Raw genomic sequence first — 5592 nt, forward strand, 5'->3', positions numbered from 1 at the left:
CAAGAACAGCTCAAATAAGCAAAGAGAAACGACAGTCCATCATTACTTTAGGACATGAAGGTCAGTCAAAAGGAACATTTCAAGAACTTTGAAAGTTTCTTAAAGTGCAGTCGCAAAAACCATCAAGCGCTATGATGAAACTGGCCCTCATGAGGACGCCACAGGAAAGGAAGACCCAGAGTTACCTCTGCTGCAGAGGATAAGTTCATTAAAGTTACCAGCCTCAGAAATTGCAGCCCAAATAAATGCTTCAAGTCACAGACACATCTCAACATCAAATGTTCAGAGGGGACTGTGTGAATCAGACCTTCATGGTCGAATTGCTGCAAAGAAACCACTACTTAAGGACACCAATAATAAGAAGAGACCTGCTTGGGCCAACAAACATGAGCAATGGACATTAGACTGGTGGAAATGTGTCCTGTGGTCCAGAGTCCAAATTTGAGATTTTTGGTTCCAACCGCCGTGTCTTTGTGAGACGCGGTGTGGATGAACGGATGATCTCCGCATGTATAGTTCCCACCGTAAAGCATGGAGGAGGAGGTGTTATGGTGTGCGGGTGCTTTGCTGGTGACACTGTCTGTGTTTTATTTAGAATTCAAGGCACACATAACCAGCATGGCTACCACAGCATTCTGCAGCGATACGCCATCCCATCTGGTTTGGCCTTAGTGGGACTATCATTTGTTTTTCAACAGGACAATGACCCAACACACCTCCAGGCTGTGTAAGGGCTATTTTACCAAGAAGAAGAGTGATGGAGTGCTGCATCAAATGACCTGGCCTCCACAATCCCCCGACCTCCACCCAATTGAGATGGTTTGGGATGTGTCGGACGGCAGAGTGAAGGAAAAGCAGCCAAAAGTGCTCAGCATATGTGGGAACTCCTTCAAGACTGTTGGAAAAGCATTCCAGGTGAAGCTGGTTGAGAGAATGCCAAGAGTGTGCAAAGCTGTCATAAAGGCAAAGGGTGGCTTTTTGAAGAATCTCAAATATTAAATAAACTATTCACAAAATCCACCTACGACAAATCATTATGGGAAGAAGAATAATGAGTCCCCTCCCACGTCTTTTTCACTCTGATAGAGTTAACGGAAATTAACTTAACACAGTCGAGTAACAACACTGTGAATAACACTTCATTTATTCACAGCATGTGGTGTCAATTTCATTCCCACTGGTGTTAACACCACTAGAATCTACACTCAGATATAACACTCACAACACTTTTTACCTTAACACTGAGATTGTAACACTTACAAATGTGCTGCGTACCATTATACAGGATATATTGACATGGTCTCATTATATGCCGATTGCGCCTCTCTCTGCCATTAATAGAAGCATAACTCTCTTACTTAAACATCTGAACGTAGCAAAAGTGCTTTCGCTGGCGAGGTAGGACTTATGAGGGCACTCACAACTCAGATCAACCATCTGATTGTTTTTCATTAGCATTTTCACACCAATAGCTTATTATTCATATTAGGTGCCTGCAGTGCATAAATGCATATAGGAAATTACATGTAGGCCTAGGCAGGCACAGTGCGCCAGGCCCCATGCTGGAAGAGACTCATTTATTCTGCCGTTACATGAGCACAGAGCACCTCACTGACACCGTAAATCTCAGCCACACTCTCCACTCTCGTCTAGGATTTTAATGAGAACAATAGCTGGGAATGAATTTAAAAATAACTTTCACCATAAGAGAGTTTTCTTTTTAAAGCAGAGAGCCCTCAACTCTTATATGATGAATCACCCTGGCTGTGGTGAGTTCGGCTCTCACATGTAAGTCTTTAGAATTAGGCTATGTGATAAATAACGGTTAGAATGTAGTCAATAAATATGCTTTAGGGTTAGGTCACACATAAACATGTTATTAGAAGGGTCTAATAGTTCAAATGAAAGTCATACTGTTCTTGAGTTACTTTAATGATGTGACTTAATTGATCTGGATGGTTCTATAATACCAGGTGAGCTCTGACTGTGATCCTGTACTCAAGTTTGTAGATGTTGCACTGTGTTATACCTCCTCCCTCTCGTCTAGTGGGATATATGTCAAGATTCCCTTTGAGTACATTCCTGTACAGTAGGAAATGCCACTGCAATCTCAGACATGTTAAACATCCCATAAACCGCTGACATTTCAAAAAGGGATTGCTTGATATTTGCAGTGGCAAGTAAACTGTAACAGTGTTGTAGGCCATGAGGCAAAATCAATAAGTACAAGGTTATATAGACCAACAACCTTGAGGCTAAAAGTGCTAAACGTGGGATACACACTAAAGGAAACTTATCCCGTAATATTGGATGTGTATGTCATCTGTTCCACAATATTATCAAGTTCATTCCCTCCCATTTTCTTTGAAACTGTACACACTCTTATACAGTATTATGATGAACCAAACTGGTTGAAAGGAAAAACTCTACAATAAGTTTTGAAAGATCACTGACCATAAACTTCTGAACATGCCAATACATTTTGGGAATTGCAGTACAACATGGAATCTATGGAGTAAAATTCCAGCTCTTTTGAGAGGTTTATGCAACACACGTTTCCCAGCTCTTGCATAGTGGGAGCCGGGCTTCCTGGGGTGAGGAAGACTGGATCTGTCTCCCGTCATCTACTGTGATCTGTTGGACTTGACCTTCCGCCTTTGATCAAAGAGGCCTCTTTTGTCTCTTATTAACATCAAATGATGAACATTCAGTTTTTACTCTGCCCTTTATCTTCTGCTCCAGATATGCAGCGGAAATTCATAACCTCTCCTGCTTTGTATTCAGAGGGGCTTGTATAAATGATTATGAGGCTGGCGCTGTTGGAGGGGTACAGAGGTGTAATAAAGTGTTCACAGGTCCCTGTGCCATATACCTCTTTCCCGTGGACCCTTGTCATCCACAGAGGATGGTGTTTGTCTACCTAATGGGAATTAATGAATAAACACATGAGTTTCTAAAGTTAGACGTATACCTCAGGGGAGCACATTGTTCCCGATGGCATTATGCAGTATAGTACGTTGATTTGTCGATATCGATCAATTAAATGCCAGGAGGAAAACAAAACCAGTTAGAATGGTATCATGGAGAACCTTGGGATTTGTGCACTGCATCATATCTGTGGTTTTAATCAACTCTTGAGATTGAACCATGTCTTGCACACACTACTTTATGCTCTAATAAATCAGTCACCACCTGCAACATTGGATTGCAATTTGTTGAGCTTTTTGATGGAATACATTTACATAGAAGTACTTTCCTTGGTGAGAAGGATACACATACTGTAGGAGGACATGGTGTGATCAAATGGATGGAGAATGGGTATGTTTGATATACTGTAACTCTTGAGAGGATAGTATTGAAGTAATTGAAATAATTAATTAGAATTTTAACTGTGACTTGTCCCGTTCCATCCCACTGGGCACAAACTGGTTGAGTCAATGCTTACTCAACGTAATTTGTCAACGTATTGTGACGTCGAAAATACATTGGATTTGAAAAAAGTCATCAACTGTTGTTTTGAGGGTGAAATTTAAACCACATAATTATGTCATCATGGTAACCAGATTTCAACATAGACCAACCTTTTATAAAATATGTTGAAATTGAACCTTTAAAACAACGTCAGAGAAAAATAAAATAGGCTGGGCAGCACATCCTACTGGATAATTGAACTATCTACAGCTACCATTTGGTCTCCGATCCAGAGTTTTTACCAATCCCTGCTTAGCTATGATATTTGTCAATGACTATTACCAATGTGCTATCGTGAGAATGAATGTTGAGAGATCTCCACTTAAAAATAAATAGATTCACTGTTGCTTTCAGTCATTCCAGAGGGTAGGTTTAAAATCCTTAAGAGTCTATTGACGCAAAGTCTATTGACGCTTTGCTGGTGACACTGTCTGTGATTTATTTAGAATTCAAGGTACACTTAACCAGCATGGCTACCACAGCATTCTGCAGCGATACGCCATCCCATCTGGTTTGGCCTTAGTGGAACTATCATTTGTTTTCAACAGGACAATGACCCAACACACCTCCAGGCTGTGTAAGGGCTATTTGACCAAGAAGGAGAGTGACGGAGTACTGCATCAGATGACCTGTCCTCCGCAATCCCCCGACCTTAACCCAATTGAGATGGTTTGGGATGAGTCGGACCGCAGAGTGAAGGAAAAGCAGCCAACAAGTGCTCAGCATATGTGGGAACTCCTTCAAGACTGTTGGAAAAACATTCCAGGTGAAGCTGGTTGAGAGAATGCCAAGAGTGTGCAAAGCTGTCATAAGGGCAGAGGGTGGCTATTTGAAGAATCTCAAATATAAAATATATTTTGATGTGTTCAACACTTTTCTGGTTATTACATGATTCCATATGTGTTATTTCATAGTTTTGATGTCTTCACTATTATTCTACAATGTAAATATTGTACAAATAAAGAAAAACCCTTGAATGAGTAGGTGTGTCCAAACTTTTGACTGGTACTGTATGTCCTGAGCTTTCTTATATCTCCCAGATATAGGACAGACACTTCAAAACCTTATTCCTTGTGATTAATTTTTTTGCCAGTTATGAATGTGTTATTCAATGCATTTCTATGGGCTATAGTAGTAAAGGTCAAATTCAATATTTTATCAAATCATTTTTTTATATATATTTTAGACTTTTTAACAGAGCAAATTAAACTTTAATACTTTATCACTCATTTATCATTAAAGGTGCTATTTAGGCCTATATATTATTTGCAAAGTCATCAACAGCTATTGTTTCAATTCAACCCAGAATTCAACAAAAAATAGACAATATAATTGGCCTAAGGTTTCAAGCTCTGGTTCATGATTTCAAATTGAATTATATTTAGTTATATTGAATCGTGTTTGGTTGTCAAAGCAATCAAATATCCAAATTTGAAGGAATTGTATCTTCTGATTGCTCGTCGAACATCTCATTCCAAAATCATGGGAGTTAATATGGAGCTGGTCCCCCCTTTGCTGCTATAACAGCCTCCTTTCTTCTGGGAAGGCTTTCCACTAGATGTTGGAACATTGCCTATAGGGACTTGCTTCCATTTAGCCACAAGAGCATTAATGAGGTCGGCACTGATGTTGGGCGATTAGGCCTGGCTCGCACTCGGCGTTCCAATTCATCCCATAGGGGTTCGATGTGCAGGCCAGTCAAGTTCTTCCACACCGATCTCAACAAACCATTTCTGTATGGACCTTGCTTTGTGCACGGGGCATTGTCATGCTGAAACAGGAAAGGGCCTTCCCCAAACTGTTGCCACAAAGTTGGAAGTACAGAATCTTCTAGAATGTCATTGTATGCAGTAGCATTAAGATTTCCCTTCACTGGAATTAAGGGGCCTAGCCCAAACCATGAAAAACATCCCTACACCCATGTAGCTCAGTTGGTAGAGCATGGTGCTTGCAATGCCAGGGTTGTGGGTTCGTTTCCCACGGGGGGCCAGTATGAAAAAAAAAATATGTATGCACTCACCAACTGTAAGTTGCTCTGGATAAGAGCGTCTACTAAAATGACTGAAAAATTAAATAAGAAATCCTCCTCCACCAAACTTAACAGTTGGCTCTATGCATTAG

Source organism: Coregonus clupeaformis, chromosome 35 (genome assembly GCF_020615455.1).
Source record: "Coregonus clupeaformis isolate EN_2021a chromosome 35, ASM2061545v1, whole genome shotgun sequence".
In the NCBI taxonomy this organism is placed as follows: domain Eukaryota; kingdom Metazoa; phylum Chordata; class Actinopteri; order Salmoniformes; family Salmonidae; genus Coregonus; species Coregonus clupeaformis.